The sequence below is a fragment of the Petromyzon marinus genome, chromosome 37, assembly GCF_048934315.1.
Source record: "Petromyzon marinus isolate PM22_M1 ecotype Great Lakes invasive population chromosome 37, UKy_Petmar_22M1.pri1.0, whole genome shotgun sequence".
In the NCBI taxonomy this organism is placed as follows: Eukaryota; Metazoa; Chordata; class Hyperoartia; order Petromyzontiformes; family Petromyzontidae; genus Petromyzon; species Petromyzon marinus.
The window spans coordinates 13,575,529-13,592,844 of record NC_133703.1 but is presented as its reverse complement, the minus strand read 5'-3'; the positions used below and the strand labels follow the sequence as shown (position 1 = coordinate 13,592,844).

General features: G+C 50.6%; 1 long non-coding RNA gene across 1 annotated transcript; it reads left to right on the top strand.

Moving 5' to 3' along the window:
• Window positions 1-8,777: 8,777 nt before the first annotated feature.
• LOC116949727 (uncharacterized) lies at window positions 8,778-15,659 on the top strand. Its single transcript, XR_012946231.1, has 4 exons — window positions 8,778-9,508; window positions 12,451-12,497; window positions 13,672-13,887; window positions 14,125-15,659. It is a non-coding gene; the product is annotated as an uncharacterized LOC116949727 (long non-coding RNA).
• The last annotated feature ends 1,657 nt before the right edge of the window (window positions 15,660-17,316 follow it).

Below are 17,316 nucleotides of genomic sequence, written 5' to 3'. Positions count from 1 at the left end.
TGTGGGGAAGGGGAAACCCCACGACCCGCGGGCCGGACCCGTGCGGCACACGCCACGGCTTTCTACCACTTTTACATGAGCATTTGGGTCTCTGTGCGTGAGTCTGTGGGTCTCTCTGTGCGATGAGTCTATGGGTTAAATTTCGATTTAAAGCTTTCGTGACTGCAAGGATTCATCTTCTTTGGTTCTTTCGGTAAAGTCACGTAGAATGAGAATAAAATAATAAATTTATAAAATCAAATAACACAATAATATTCTCACGACGTTTCGGCCACAACACAAGCGGCCTTCATCAGGTGAAGGGACGAGACTGTCCTACCAGACAGTCTCGTCCTACCAGACAGTCTCGTCCCTTCACCTGATGAAGGCCGCTTGTGTTGTGGCCGAAACGTCGTGAGAATATTATTGTGTTATTTTATTTTATCAATTTATTATTTTATTCTCATTCTACGTGACTTTACCGAAAGAACCAAAGAAGAGTCTATGGCTCTCTCTGTGCGATGAGTTTGTGGGTTCTTGTGTGCTATGAGTCTCTATGTGAGTCTGTGAGTCTCTGTGTGGTGAATCTCTGTCGGAGTCTATGGGTCTATGTGTGAGTCCATGGGTCTTTATGCGAGATTACCAGCCTCAGTGTGAGTCTACGAGAACCCGATCTATATCTCCGTGGTGTGGGCTGTAAAGGAAAGAGGTGGGAGTAGCCGAACTTTTCCCCACCACACGCTACCGGCTCCGACCCTTGCCCCATCCACCCGAGTAAATGATTTACTCAGTCGCGTTCTTGTTGGCGTTGTTCTTGTTTCAGATGAATGTTGCCGAGTGTTTAAACATAATTATCGTGGTTATTATCATGCAGACAGTGATGAGAAGGAAACTGGCACTATTTGGACACACGTATGTAGGATGGACAACAGGATAATTAAAAGTCTGTTGTTATTCGGAAAAACTGAAGGAACCCGAAAGAGAGGAAGACCTAACAGAGAATGGCTTGATGACGACATGAGAGATTGGTGCCAGAAAAATGTGGCAACGACTTGAGCATATTGGCACAAGACTGAGAAAAGTAGAAACAAATGACGACAAGTACAGTGGACACTTACGGGATATCTGCCCATGAATCGTGATGATATTTCATGAAAATTCATCTTGTTAAACCGGGAGAGTCTCAAGACTTTAAATCAGGAGGGTCCTGCCAGGTTTGGTTCACAGTCGCGGTGGCGATGCTGCTATGAGATCCCAGTTGAGTGTATGTTCTGCAGGGCATTATTTTTCAGCATTGGGGGGATGTGGTTTTGGCTCAATGCCAGTTGTACTGTGGGTGGGGTGTAGCTATGGGAGAAAATCCAACTAGGAGGAAACCCAAGCTCACACAAAGACAAAGATCCCCCGTATAGCCTTAGCAACCTATTACGGCAAGTGCTGTTAGCGAGCAGCACCTATGAAGGCCGGCACAGTACACGAGGGGGTGGGTGGCCAGCACTACGCCCGGCCGCCTTTGTCTCCCCAGTCCTGATGTTTACACACCGCATCAGGTACTCATTTAAAGCTGAGTCTACCTAGCGGAGGCCTACGCCGGTTTCCCCACCATCATTACCAACCACGACAAAGACAAAGGTCTTCTGTATAGCCTTAACAAACTTTGGGCACAAGTAATTTTAGCGAGCAGCATCTATGAAGGCCGTCACAATACATAAGGGGGTGGGTGCCCTAAGGTAGCTCTTTGATATCCACTTCCGCGGGTTCCATCATGTGTGGACCAGAGCGTTGCTTGAAGGAGAGATCTTGGAGGTAATTTTGCGATATCCGCTTCTGCGGATTTTGTCTTGTGTGGACCAGTGTCCCTTGAAGAAGGGATCTCGGAGGTAGCTCTACGATATCCGCTTACGTGGGTTTTGTCCTGTCTGAACAAGAGCGTCACTTGAAGAAGAGATATTGGAGGTAGATCTACGATATCTGCTTACGCGTGTTCCGTCCCGTGTGGACCAGAATGTCACTGAAGAAGGGATCTCGGAGGTAGCTCTGCGATATCTGCTTCCGCGGGTTCCATCCTTTATGGACCACAGTAGGCCTCGGCAAGGTAAGGTTAAAGGTAATAGGTAAAAACAACGAGCCTACCTTTACCCTACCTTTTACCTTACCACAATACAATCACTCTACCCTACCTTTTGCCCTTCAGCAGGTAAGGTAAAAGGTTAAAAGCAACGAGCCTACCTTTACCCTACCGTTTACCCTTACCCCATACAAATTACCCGATTACAGGGTAATTACTGGGGTAGTACACATGAAAAAGGTTTATAACAGGTACATGCTAGGTAGAGTGCTTTATTCATATAGAATACTCGCGATTATTCCAATTTTACACGCTTTCTTTAAACTCAATCTGTTGTTGTTGTCGTTGTTGTCGTTGTATCCTCAAATCTTGTAACTAAATTTTAACCCACTTCCCAATGTGGTTTCGACTGCAAACTTGGTATACTTATGTTATGCTGATGACAATATTATATTCTATCATTAAAAATAAAATAAAAATATTTTTAAACATTCTTTTTTATATGTTATGTTTCGGCTTGGGTCGAACTGTCCACGGTCAACTGACGTTGGCTGTAATTGCCCACGGTCCCTTACGTTGTGGCTAGCTTCGGGGCCACTTCCTGGAGTCGTGGAGTTCTGCCATTACTCGTAGATTTCATAACAGCGTGTTTTAAAAAAAGTTTTTTAAAAAATATTACTTATTAAATAGAGGCCACGGACTGCGCCATGGAGCTTTTAGCAGTAAACAAGTTACTGTATTTACCGGGTAATACTTCGCGCTACCTTCACCCTTCCGGGTAATTCTTCCGAGCTACCTTTACCCTACCCTTTACCTTACCCCTTGGCATGTCGACACCTTTACCCTTTATCTTTACCCTTTTACCCAGTAAAAATGGTAAATTACCTTACCTTGCTGAGGCCTAGATCAGAGCATCACTTGACGATGACAAAAATTAAAATGAAACACAGCAAACCCTTGCCCATCGTGGTGAGTCTGGTTACATTCTTGAGACTAGAACCGCAATCGGCAAATCCACGACCACCCGCAAACTGAAAAGCATTGTGGGGAAAACTTTGGGTTTGGTTCACGGTTCGTAATATCACACCCACCACTTCCTTTTTTAATACGTTATCCTACATCAAGCCAAACACTAAACAAAGTATTTTTGAACGTAAAATATAATCATATTTTCTGCATTGTAAAATATGACTTGTACAGTAAATGTGTAGTGGTTCAACTCAGAGGCAGTAATTCTTGGAGGCACTTTTATTATAATCACAATCTCCCTTCATACACCCTACAGTCGCCTAGGCTACACACACCCTAGCCTATACACAGCACTAGCCATCTAACACCGATGGCGCTGACTGATACAGCCAACAACTGTATAGCAGCGCAATATCGAGCGATGACGAGAGAAGAATTGTGACGACGACGATGGACTTGAGCAGCATGACGGGGATCCCACTTGCAGTCGACAGCCCCGAAGTCACCTCCAGGGGCCCCTCTTATACTGTCAGCGTGGCCTGGCTCCGCCCGAGGCCACGCCCCCTTTTTGAATACGACCAGCGGGTTCTTGGAGTGCCTCTTCTGTGACCTTTCTCCTAGATCCCCCTCTGGTGTTTAACCTGGCCTGCTGACGTCAGGGCTGCTGTAAGCTGCATATCCTCTACCCCGCCAGCAGCCAGCGCTATGCTGCTACATTACTTATTCTATGCCACTACAAATGTATAGAATGAAAAAACAAATGCATGTGGTGTAAAGTACTGTACACGTATTTTCTGTGTTCAGTGCGGTAGACTCGAGGAATAAAAATCGCGTATCTGAACATCACTGCCTCCTCACTGGAGGCTGGAAAACCACGTGGCCTGGGACCCACAATAGGCGACTTGGGAGACAAGACGGAGATGAGACGCAGATGAAACGGAGACAAGACAGAGAATAGACGGAGATGAGAAAAGATGGAACAAAGACACCGCATGTATTCTTCCACTGCAGCAGCATCATCATGAGCAGTGCAGCCACGACACGTACAGCAGGAACCTCGCGGTCAACTGTGAATGGTCGAGCCACCACAGTGGGGTTTTGATCAGCGGACTCTGTTACCATAGTAAATTTGTTGCGAATGGACAAATCCCACAATGGGAAAACTAAATAAGTGTAGCGGCTTCGTTGAAAGTTGTGTGTAACTGCCGCTACTTATGGCTTGCAGTAACGGCCTTGAGCCAACAGGGTTAGACGGGAAGCCATTGGAGATGAGTGAGGCCGTTAGGCTAAGGTAAACCCCAATATTGCTCGGGACAAGGGGTACAGACCCCAGACCCCCAAGAGGGGGGCTGCGGGATGACATCACGCTCCAGGCCCCTCCAGATGGTTCCAGAAGGGAGGAGTGGCTAGGGGGGGAGTGAGCCAGAAAATGGTATAAAAGCCGGTCCCCTGAACGGGACTGGCGGTCGTCATTTACCTGAAGACCGAAGAGCCACCCCAGAGACCTGGAGCTGGCACTTGGAAGACCCGAAGCGAAGAGACCAAAGGGCAGAACCCGAACCCCTGGCTAGGGGCAAAAGCTTAACCAGTGTAGGGTCAGAGTTTAACCAGGGTAGGGTTAGAGCATAACCAGTGTGAGAACAGAATAGTCTGGAGGAAATACCGCCTTAGTTTATTGGGTGGAAGGAGTCGTACCCCTTTGTGTTATGTAAATGTTAAATAAACGTGCTGCCTCCAGAAGAGAGAAGACTCCTCAAGTTTTGTACCCACTATATAAGTAATAATATTTTCAAATTTAAACTGGGAGACTTGCAGACAGCGGATGAGTGGGCCCATGTGGTTTTATTACCAACCACTTGAGAGCGCAGCATCATCATCATCATCATCGTCATAAAAAACAATTACGGCTGATCGCCTGATGAAGCTGGTTGTAATCACCAGCAAAATATCGCACCGCATCCTGGGCTGACTGGAGCACCTCGTCTGGGTCACTCCAACCAGGAAGTGCCACGGAGTCCGTGGGACCCGCCCGGCTCTCGTTGCTGGTTTCGTGGGTGGTGGCTCATTTTTCCGAGGCCCCGGTGGCGGTCTCCGTCTCCACTCCAGAGGCTCCTCCTGCCCCCTAGCGTCCGCTGGCTGGAGAACAAACTCAGAGGCAGAGGGGTCCGCTGGGAACTCGGGCCCAGCAGGGCCCATGTATGGCGTGAAGCCATCAGGTATGGGGGGTATGGGGGTTCCAGGGTTTTGGGGAACCAAGGGGCGGGCGCTTCCCCTGCAGGGGCCACCCTCCAGGGCTTTAATCGGCGAACATTGACCACCATCTCTCAACCCCTCTCTCCGCCTTGGATCAGCACCGTCCAGGGGGAGATCTACCGCACAACGGTCCAGAGTCCTCGCCAGTAGGTGGTCAGGTTCCCCACCTGTCCCGCCCCCACGCGCGGGGTATGCCGCCGAGTAGAAGGGGGGCTCCACACGGGGGCGGGCGCCCTGCTCTTGCCGCTGATGGGCAGCCTCCCCTTTGCTGGTAGGCCCGGCCACAGGCCACTCGCAGGGTCCTCATCAGGTGCTTCACGGGCTGGCTCCCTTCCTCTGGTTGTGGCAGGGGAACGCGAAACAACAGGTCTGCCGGTCGGCGAGACTCACGACCAAACACCATTAGGAACGGGGTCTGTCAAGTATATGTGTGTACAGTGGTGGTGTAGGTGAACAGGACGTAGGGAAGGTGTTTGTCTCAATCCTGCTGATTGGCGGCCACCATACGTTCGAGTTTTCCAGCCAAGGTCTGGTTCAAGCGCTCCACCATACCATTTGCTTGGGGGTGGTATGCGGTGGTTCGGTCCTTCTGGATTCTGAACTCCCAGCACAGCGCCTGAAATAGCTCTACCTCGAACTCACTACCCTAGTCAGTAATGACTCGTTCGGGGATCAGATGTTTGAGCAAGTAATGCTTAACAAATGCCTGGGCAACCACAAGGGCCGTCTTATCGGGGATGGCCACTGCCACTGGATAGCGCATAAAATACTCCACCACTACTGGAATGTACCAGTTGCCTCGGTGGGACTGCACGAATGGCCCCAGTAAGTCGACCCCAACCAACTGGTTCGCCCTGCTGATGCGGAATGGCCTCAGGGGCACCTGATACCACGCCGGTTTCTGCCCACACTGTTGACAAGTGCGGCAGCCCTGTACCCAGGCGGCCACGTCTTGCGTCAGTTTGGGCCAGAGATACTGGCGTCGCAGGGTCTCCTGAGTGTGCCATTCCCCATCATGGCCCCCGAGCGGGTCGTCATGCACCAGTCATAGCAGCTGGGGCCGCACCTGGGCAGGAACACAAATGCACCCCGACTGCCCGGCTTCGGTTAGTTCTCGCACCACCTCATCCTTTACACACAACCGGGAGCACAACCCACTCCAGGGTCCCTGTACGGCGACCTTTTCCTCCCGTAGGGCCATCTCCACCGCTGGTAGATCCGGGTCCCGCTGCTGGGCCTGTCGCAGCTGTTTGTCGTCTAGGCCAGGGAACGCACAGCCGAAGTCCTCCTGGATCTGACCGGGTTGGTCGGAGCATCCCATCGGGCCCAGAGGTGCAGGATCCGTGCCTGCCAGGCGGACCTCCGGGCCCTCGGCCCCTTCAGCAGGGACCTCTGTGACACACACGGCACTCTCTCTCAACAGAGGGGGGTTAGTCTCAGGGCGTTCCAGGGGGGCTACTGCCCCCCCGTGAAACACGGGCAGGCCTCCTCAGCCCGTGTCTCGGGGCACATCGCGGGTCGCCTCGACAATGCGTCCGCATTTGTGTGCGTCCGTCCGGCCCTGTACTTGATCTGCAGGTTATATTCCTGCAGCTGCGTTAGCCACCGGGCCATCTACCCCAGTGGTTCCTTGAAAGTGAGGATGAACTACAGAGCATAATGGTCAGTGCGCACACGACATTTACGGCCATAGAGATACGGCCGGAACTGCTTGCACGCGAAAATCACGGCATACAGTTACAGACGGGTCACACAATAGTTCAGTTTGGCCCCGTTCAGGGTCTGGCTGGTGTACGCGATGACCCGCTCCGCCCCATCCTGCACCTGCGACAACACAGCGCCCAACCCACTGCTGTAGGTGTCGGTGTCCAGGATAAAATCGACAGAAAAGTCAGGGAAAGCCAGGGTGGGGGTATGGGTGAGATTGTCCTTGAGGGTGGTGAAGGCCATGTGGCAGGCCTCCGTCCAATGGTATGGGTTCTTAGGGGAAGTGAGTTGGGTTAGGGGACGTGCAAATTTGCTGAATCTTTTCACAAATCGACGATAATAAGTGGCTAGCCCCAGAAATGACCTGATCTTCGTCAGGTTCCTCAGGCGCGGCCATTCCACTACGGCATGTACCTTTTATGGGTCGGTGCGTACCCCTGCCTCGCTGACGCGGTGTCTGAGGTACCCCACCTCGCGCTGCACAATATAACACTTACGCGGTTTTAGCTTGAGATGGGCTGCTTGCAGTCGTTGGAGCACCTCCAGTAACCTGGACCAGTGCTCAGACAGGGACCTACTGAACACTATCACATCATCCAGGTAAATTAGGCACTGTTACCTTTGCAAGCCCCGCATCACCAACTCCATCAACTGCTGGAACATCGCAGGCATGTTAGTGAGTCCCAACGGAAGCACTCGGAACTCGAACAGTTCAATCGGGGTGGTAAATGCGGTCTTCGGCCACCATCTCCACCTGCCAGTACCCGGACGCTAGATCTAGGGTGGAGACATACCGTGCGGGGGATGGGGAAGGTGTCGCTGAGGGTAACCGCGTTCAGCTTTCGATAATGAACACAGAACCGGGTCAACCCATTCTTTTTCGTCACCAGCACAACCAGGGCAGACCAGGGGCTCGCTGAGGGCTGTATTATGTTATCGCGGAGCATATCCGCGACCGCCTCTTTAATCTGGGTCCGTTCAGGTGCGCCCACTCAGTATGCAGGGAGTTTAATGGGTCGGGCTGCACCTGTGTCAATTTGGTGCTTGACGAGGTCTGTCCGGCCAACATCCGAATCATGCTCACTAAACACGTCGGCGTACTACCATAGTAACCCTCGCAGCTGATCGGCCTCCACCTTGATTAAATCCGCCCAGGGTACCTGTAGCACATCAAGCAGGGGGACGACCTCCGCTCTGGGGATTGGGCCCGACCTGCCACGCCAGGTTCTGGTTGCCCTCGGGGCAGCAGGGGTCCTCAGCCCAGTGGGCGAACACCGAGCTGCTGGAGTGGCGTGCGTGCAGGGGGTACACTGTGGCTACCGTGGTGCACCGTCACAGTGTTGTTGGGGTACTGTGGGGGTTAAAAACTCGCAGAAACAGCCGGCCCCCATCAGCATTTACCAACGTGCGCTGACCCTACAACCCCGTACCGTGCCGCCAACTCCAGGTGAGGAGTCAACATTACATCACCCGATGGCCGGTGAGAGGGGTTGGTGGGGGGCATTGCTACCTGCAACAGCATCTCCGCGAGGGGGCTGACAGTGACGGCCGACGCCAGGATAGCGGCCACGGGCTCAAAGCGATGGCGACCCGGCTCCTGTCCCAAGAACGGAATCCGCTCCCTGGTGCTACCCAAGTCCCCAAATACTCACACGCCCTATCACGTACCTCGCAACTGTACTCACGGCGTCGCATGGACGCTGTGAGAGTCGGAGGGAGGATGACGAAAAAACCTTGCCTAGCACTGCCTCGTAGCAGCACTCGCTGGCATCACACAGATGCTGCGAGCGGCTCGAGGAGGCAGGATGGCAAGGGGGGGGGGCGACCAAGCTGTTGAAGAAGAGTTCTGTCTTGAATGCCTCGAGTTCCCCTTTTAATGCCCCCTGACTTCAAAAATCCAGGGTTACGTTATTCCGCACGGCCAATCATGCGCCTATCTGTGATTTTCGCTCGTTTTCTTTTCCTTATAAGGAGTGTTGCGACGGTTATTTCTGCTACCTATTGTATATGCACCCGTACTCATTAATTTCTGACTCAACCTGTTTAATCTGGAAGGGCGTCCGGCTGGCGAATACACACCCTGCTAGTGTGTATTTGGTCTGGGGCCGGGGGAGGTCATGGCGCTGGGATCCCCTGACCTCATTGTCTGCTCTGCTCGCTTAATTGCCGCTGGCCCAGTGAACCTTTGTGCGTCCATACAATTTTAAGCCAATTTACGGGCACCGCAATGTAACCTGTCCTGTGTGCTGCGTGCGTGTGTGTGTGCTCAGGGTGGGGGCCAGGGGGGAGTCGCGGCGCTTGTGGAATTGCTCCGCGGCCGTGGCACCACGTAACTAATTTGCATGTCTTCTTTATGTAAGAAACCTTACTAATTGGCTAAGTCGGGTGATGGCGGATTTAACGACACGTTCATATTTACGCGATCTAACCCAAACAAATGTATATTATGGAATCATCGTCATAAACGGAATCATTGCTGAACGCTGCTACATCTGGCTGTGAGAGTCGCTCCGCTCGCTCAGACTTCGCCGGGTGAGTGAGTGGATGAGTGGATGGGTGAGTGGGTGGGTGTGCGGGTGAGTGAGTCAGTGGTTAAATGAGTGGGTGAGTTGGTGGGTGGGTAAGGAGTGAGTGAAGTGAGTGGGTGAGTGGGTAGGTGGGTGAGTGGGTGTGTGAATGAATGAGCTGGAGAGTGAATGGGTGGGTGAGTGGGTAAGTTGGCCAGTGAGTGGGTTAGTGCGTGGGTCAATGGGTTCTTCTTCTTTCATATGGATTCATAGCAGCAGATTATATATGTAATTTTAATTTTGTTATCCACTCAATTGTCTGTTCAGACACAGAGTGGATCTCGTCCATTCCTTCTTTAAAGGAGTGAAGACAGCAGCTCTTTACAATGTGGTCGATCGTTAGGGATTGGTCGCCACACTCGCAGGCCACTGAATCTTTGATGTGCCATGTGTGCATCAGGTGGCCGTATTGGCCATGCACGTTCCTGATTCAGTTGATGGTCGACCATTGGTGACGTAGAAGGTTGAAACCGGGAGGTTCGATGGTAGGATCCTGTATGAGATGTTTCTTTTTGACGTCGGCTGCAATCCAAACTTGCTTCCATTTCTCGCCTTCATTTGTATTTGCAGCACGGAATGAGGCTGCTGTGATCCAGAAGGGGTGGCGTGATTGTAGAAAAACAGGCGGCACTGGCTTTATGTCCTGATGTATAGGAAGCTGCGGGTTAATAATAATTTTTGGTACTCCCAGACGGCCGCTGTTTCACGACGGATTTGTGGTGGAGCGATGTTGGTGAGCACTGGGAGCCACTGGGTCGGCGTCGACTTCAGCGTACCCGAGATGGCCACGCACTGCAATATTCAATTACTTGTTGATAACTCTAGTGTGGCAGTCCATAGTGTTTGTGCATCACAGCCCCAACTAGTTCTCGCCAGTTTATGGATAATGTTTATGCGGGTTTTTATCTTTTTGCTCAACTGCTTAATGTGTTGCCTGAAATTGAGGCTTCGATCGAGCACCACTCCAAGGTATTTTGGGAGTGGGTCGTGGGCGACGGCTTTACCACAAATCTCGATCTTCAGCGTACTTGTTTCCACCACGTTGTGGAGATGGAACGCTGAGGACACTGTCTTGGTTGGATTTGTTTTAAGTCGCCAGGAGTAATAACAATTTTCCAATTTCTTTAGGTTGGTGTTCATGATGTCTTGCTCGTCCGGCAGAATCTAACGACTGCAGAAGGGTTGTGGTGATCTCTGTGTCACCGGTGCTTTGATGTTCTCGAGGAAGGTTTTCACTTCCCGCAGTCCAGCCGGGAGTGTAGGACCTCCAATAGCCCAGTGGAATCGCATCCCTGGCGGCTTTCTTTACGAGCATGATGAACTGCTCAACACTTTTCAGGGTTCGTGGAGATGTGCCCGTCTAAAGTTCCAGCGGAGTCTTGGTGTGCTGGTGATTACTGGGATGTTGTGGCCAACGTGGATGACCACGGGCTTGTGCTGGCTGTGCGGGAAGCGAGGCAGGACTTTGCGCATGGTGGGCAAAGGCTTTCCATTCTTATCTGTGGTTACAAAGCACAGGTCTGTGTTATATTCCCTATTCCTTGATCCCCAATCAAGGATTTGGTTGCCTGCCAGGTCGTTAACTGGATAACACCACATCGTGTGATGGATGTTGAAGTCGCCTATGTAGATCGCGGGATGTGGTAGGTGCCAGGTTGTTTTTGGCGGTTTGTAGACATTGTATACGAGACTATTGTCCCAATTGTGAAATCGTCTGTCTGAATAATTTCCATTGGATCTTTGATGTGATACGCAGAGTAAGTAGCAAAACCGTGTTTAGCGTGGTCATTGGAAGCGAGAATGTACCCTGAAATGTTTAATCGTAGAGAGCTGCTTTCCTCCACGTCTCATGGATAGTAAAGATGTAGATTTTGATTTAAAGCTTTCGTGACTCCAGGGATTCATATTCTTGGTTCTGTCGGTAAAGTCACGTAGAAGGGATACAATAAAATAATAAAAATAGAAAACATTAAAATTTTTTATTTTTTATTATTTTATTGTTTCGCTTCTACGTGACTTTACCGAAAGAACCAAAAATAAGGATGTAGATGTTTTCTTGCTGAAGGATCTTTGCGAGCACATCTGTCTTCACTCCAGATAGACCCTCAACATTTAGCTGGCATAGACGAACCGAGGGGCCGATGGAAGGGCTCATTTGGCCGTTCGGCTTGTTCTTTCTGCTGTAACCCAGAGGTCGACTGGCGACATATGGTTTCCTGAGCAATTTAATTCGTTATAAATTTCGTTGTAGACTTCGTTCACGTAAGAAGGTGGGCCCCGAGAAGGCTCACATCACCCACCCCGGTGAGTTGGCGTGTGTGTAAGTGTGTAAGTGTGTGTGTGGGTGGTTAGGTGAGTGGGTGGGTTTGTGGGTAGCTGGTTATGTGCGTGGGTGGTTAGGTGGATGGGTGGGTGGTTAGGTGAGTGGGTGTGTGAGTGAGTTTGTGGGTGAATGTGTGGGTGAGTGTGTGTGTGGTAGGTGAGTGGGTGAGTGTGTGTGCGTATGTGTGCTTGTACGTATGCCCTTTTGCATACGTGCATGTGCGTACACGCGTGTGTGTATGTGTCTTTATTTTTCATGATTTCGGAATCCCTGACTCTCTACTCATTAAGGACCTTCCTGATTGTTTGGAGGCCTGGGTAAAGCTACGTGGTCGGGAGTCAGAGCAATTCCCTGTTCAACTTGGGTTGCTACATGGATGTCCTCTGGCTCCTACATTATTTGACACATTTTTGACCACGTGGTTTGAGGTTTGAGAAGCTTTCCATGGCTCTACCGGAGGAATCTCCATCTGGTACAGATACAATGGGAGGCTGATCGATGCCCGGATGCGGTCGAGGGATGGCTCCCTATTGGTCAACCGTGCCATGTATGTTGATGATCTTGTGATTTTTTCTGACTCATAGACGGAGTTGGAGACGCTGCTGCTTGACTTGGAGCGTGTTACTAAGAGGTGGGGCCTTACCATCAGCCCCTCCAAAACTAAGCACCTGCCTGTGTATTTAGTGTCATCAAACGCTCCATCCCTTTAACTTCCCAATGGTGGGGCGATTGTGGAGAGAGTGAATACGTTTTCGTTCCTGGGCAGTGTTAATGGCCAGCTCCGGTTTGGCAGCAGAGGGATCACTACAAATAAGTCGAGCAGAATTTTATTTTCATCGGCTGCATAGCACTGTATGGAAGCTACCTGGTATGTCGTTCCACACAAAACTTCGGGTCTTCTCGGCCACGGTCATGGCCTCCCTTCTCTACGCTTGCAAAACGTAACCCCCCCTAAAACATTCAGGCTGACCTGCCTACGATCCATCTTGTGTTTAAACAGGCTGGATTGTTTGAGGAGCTCACAAATCCTTGAAAGATCTGGACAAGGTCCCATCGGTGAGCTCCACCGGTAGGCGAGGCTCCATTGGCTGGGTCATGTAGCCCGCATGCCAGATAGAGGGGGCTAAACAGGGGCGGCAAGGGCTAGAGAAAAGATGGACTGATGTGGTACAGGAAGATCTGTGGCTGAGTGGACTTGTGTCAAGATCGGCCTCTATGGAAGAGACTCGTGAAGGATACTACTGGCCAGTTGGAGAGAATCTCCCTCCAATAGCAGCAGAGGGTAGAAGAGCGACACTCATAACAACAAGTGGAGGGCCGGGCGGCTAAATCACAGCAAATTGGCACAGTCGGGGGCACAGCTGGTGCATCTGCCAGTCATCCCAGTAAGTCAACCCATGGAACCTGGCTTTCTTCTGTGACCTCCTGCCAGCCTGCCTTCAACACTCCACATGGTCTCAAAGTGCACATAGCCTCACACAAGGACCATGTTGACATCACCACCACTTAGTGATGAATGACGGTTATTTTTGGTGGTGGTGGTGGCACGGCACGTATGTATTTTGAACTTCTGTCTCACCGTATGTAGCCAACCGTGCTAATCGGAAGTGCGGGCATGATGGGTAAGAAGGGGCCATGAGTTGTTCGTGGTAGTAACACGGCATGATGGGTGGTAAATGACGTTTCAAAACCACGCATCCTAACAAGTCGTGCAAGCAGAGTGTTTTGCAACTGATGCACCTAATTCTAATTCTCCTGCCCCCCCCCCCCTCATCTCCGTGCACACGCGCACCGCCTTGCACCAGTTGCAGTACAAGACGGTGCGTGTACTCGACTCGTTCAGGCAGCCGCCCAAGGAAGTGGACTCGTCCTTCCTCATCTATCCGATGATACTGCCGTGGCTGCCGGCCAAGGCTGGAAACAGATGAAGGTACGGATGCGAGAGGAGATGTGAGGAGATGGAGACAAGAAAGAGGAAGCATGGGGAGAAGACATTTCTGGAGAGAGGAATTCACTCAGGGGTAAGGGTCAGAGATGGTTGCTTCCTCTCATGCAGAAACAATTGAAAAAGCAGCAGCATGACTCTGAAAGGTCACTTCTGAAAAGGTCTAAAGACTCGCTGTGATTATTTTTGTTTAACATTTTTTTAGATTTTTCAATAATGTAATCAGAATACAGAAACACTATCAATAGATGTAAGTGTGTCGAGTGCTTATTTTGTGTATCTGTCTCCTTGCCCCCGTTCTGCTTCGCCGCAGGCGTCCGCGTGTCTCTGAACGTGCAGATGGTGAAGCAGCTGAAGCGCCGTTGCAGCGGGGGTGTGGTTGAGGAGGGAATCCCCACGGAGAGCCTCCTGCACCTTGCCGGATCTCACCCACGTGGTGTACGAGTCCCTGCAACCAGCAGCTGCAGCAGGACTTGTTCCAGCACCACCCCGCTGTGTGAATGCCCGACGCAATGCAGTACGCCTCGGACGCTCAGGGTCGCTCACAGCCACTGATAAGTGTGCCATGATTCTCTTTCCCCTACCTGGCTGAAACTACAGATCTGATCAGTACAGCCTTTTCCTACTTTGCCACACATTGCACAGGTCTTCACTTCAGATCCATATGCTTGTTTATTATATTCAACAAAACTATAGTAAACTAGTATGTATGGCGAAGACAAATTGCGTGACAAATGGGTAAGAAACATGGACGCGAATGAACGAAGTGGAACAAAAACTAAAAATTGGGCAGAGGCATGGAGAGATGCCCACTTGGAATTGGATTAAGAACCATAAGAGGAACACATAGAGTACAATGAAAATGTACTCTAAGGATATTATGCAAACCGTTAAGAACAAGTAGTGGGCTTGGGCAGGACACGTCATGGATACAAAGGGATGATGGCCAATGGTCAATAATATGATGGAGTGGCAGCCAAGGCTTGGAACGTGTCCCAGAGTCCGTCCACTGAGAGGGAGCAATCCGCTCATCGAAAGCCAGAGATGGGCAATATCTAAATTACACGTACCATAAATATGCAATTTCATTATATTTATAATTGGTATCGAAATTAAACCTCAAATTGGTGATTTTAATACAAGTGAAAAGAGGCAGTGTTAATTGGTAATTTGTTATTATCTTACATCACGTGCGGTAATTTGTAATTTGAATGGCTGTTGCCTACATGACAGTGAGTAAATCTGGATGGCCTCATAATGCCCTTATCAGAGCATAGAGCCAGCATGCTTTGGCCCGGTCACAATTGAAAAACGGTTTCTTAACTCAATGGACCTGACCCAAAATAAACTGATTCAGCAGTGTGACCTGAGTTTAGGGTAAGCCCCGCATAATTAAAACAGGATTCTCAAGATAATTTTTTTAAACAGGTAAGAAATCAAGAGACTAGGCAAGTCTCATTTGCAACAGTGACCTTAATTAGACACGTATATGCGTACAAAGAGGAACGTGCATGCACAGACACTCATTTATATACGTGAGAGATGCACACACAATGTATATAACATTGTTTAGCTTTATACAGCATCGACGTTCATGCGAATTGCATCTCACCGTCGCTGAGGAACCACAGACAATCGTAAAATCATCAGGAGGGCAGTGAGCCAGCGCAATCAATTGCCCAAGCTCTGCGGTCCTCGATATATTAAGATGTTTTAAGACAATGAATGAGTGTTAATACATAGATATGCACGTGAGTGCAGTATGTGAGCGTGGCTGCAATATGTCGAGGGCAGTGGGTGAGATGAGCTTTGATGAGTAAATTGAATAAAGTTTTGCCATGCACCATGTATGTTGTATGTGTGGGTGCCTGTACAAACCCAGCGACCTGAGTTTAATTCCCACTCAAGACCAATAAGAGTGTAAAATATTTTAACTGCTTCTGGTCCTCCCCAAGGTCCACCGAGCGTTTAAGCAGCACTGTGGAGGCAAAGTTGGCCGGGCATCGTGTTAGCCATCAACCCCCTCTTGTGCGATGCTGACTTTCATAGGTGCTCGCGAACACCACTCACCCCTGCAATATGTTAATATCTCAACCAACCCTGGCCCTACTCTCGCTCAGCTCAGCCTAAACATGAGTAACTGGTGCAGGGTGTAAAACATCTGCACTGGGGAGACAAAGGCAGCCGGTCTTGTTGCTGCCCACACCATTCCCTGGTGACAGCGTATTGGCCTTCATAGGTGCTACTCGCTAACAGCACTTGCCCCAACAGTCTGTTAAGGCTACACGGGTGGGGGGGGGGGGGGGGCAGGGACCTTTTGTCTTTGTGAGTGCAGATCGTGGCGTTGTCCGCGACGACCAAGATGACTCCGCGTGCTGACCGGCTGTGCCTTGCGTGGCAAGGGCTGCATGCTGCCAAACTCTGACGTTCTGCAAGACGTTACCTTGCAAATGTCTCCTTATTACGATTAAACATTCCATTTGTTAATACTTTGGGGAAAAAAAGTATTTCCGCATTGCTGCTTCACATTTGTGGAATACCCTTGAACTGCCCATTTTGTATCACGAGGGATTTTTAGTATATGTGATACCTGTGTTGTGTAGTGTAGAACGACGTGAAGACGGAACTTCTGTAAGGGCATATGCTGGTTTATTAACAAGGGTAACAACTCACACCAGAGGTAGGTGTCCACTACATTTGGTCCTTCCCGTGGACCCCAGGCTCTACTCTTGTCCCTAGCCTCGGCTATCCCCTTGGGCTCTCTCACTCGAGTCGGGATGGGGGTTCAGCCAACACCGCCCGACCGAGGAGAGCAACACCCCACGTATCCCTAGCCGGCTCTCACGGACTTCTTCAAGCCCTACCCTCGGCTATCCCTTTGGCTCCCACACTCGTCGAACCCGGACGGGGGTTCAGCCAACACCGTCCGGTCATGAACGGGAGAGACCTTCTTCAGCCGCTACACATCCCGGGCTCCTACAACGACCCCGCTTTCGTCACAGGAGCCCCCTTAATTATCCCCTTGGGCGGCTCCTCCCCCTATCTCGGACCCGCCCTCGTTCTTCTCGATATCTCCTTACGGTGCTCATAACATGACGTCATCACGCCTCACAGCGCTCATGACGCCACGTCATCACACTATTCCTCTACATCACCCCCCCCCACACCCCCCCGTAAAAAAAAAATCAGCCGTCACGGCTGTCAATTATACTAAAGCAGAGTCGCATAGAACCCGATGTGTAAGATATCAACCAACAATAAGAACAATAATAATAACGAGACAAATAACGATGTGGAAGCGAGTATGAAGGCAGAGCCGTCTGCGGGGGAACAAAAGGCATAATAAGGCAGAATGGCAAAGTAGGAAGGCCGCCATCCCGCGGCACAAGGCGCCGATCACAAGACGGCGATAGTTGGAACCCAAGGACAATGGGCCCAAGGGGGCGGTCAGCGGAATGGAGCGCCCCTAGAGCGCGTATGAGCCGCCGGTCCGCTCCCGCGGGCG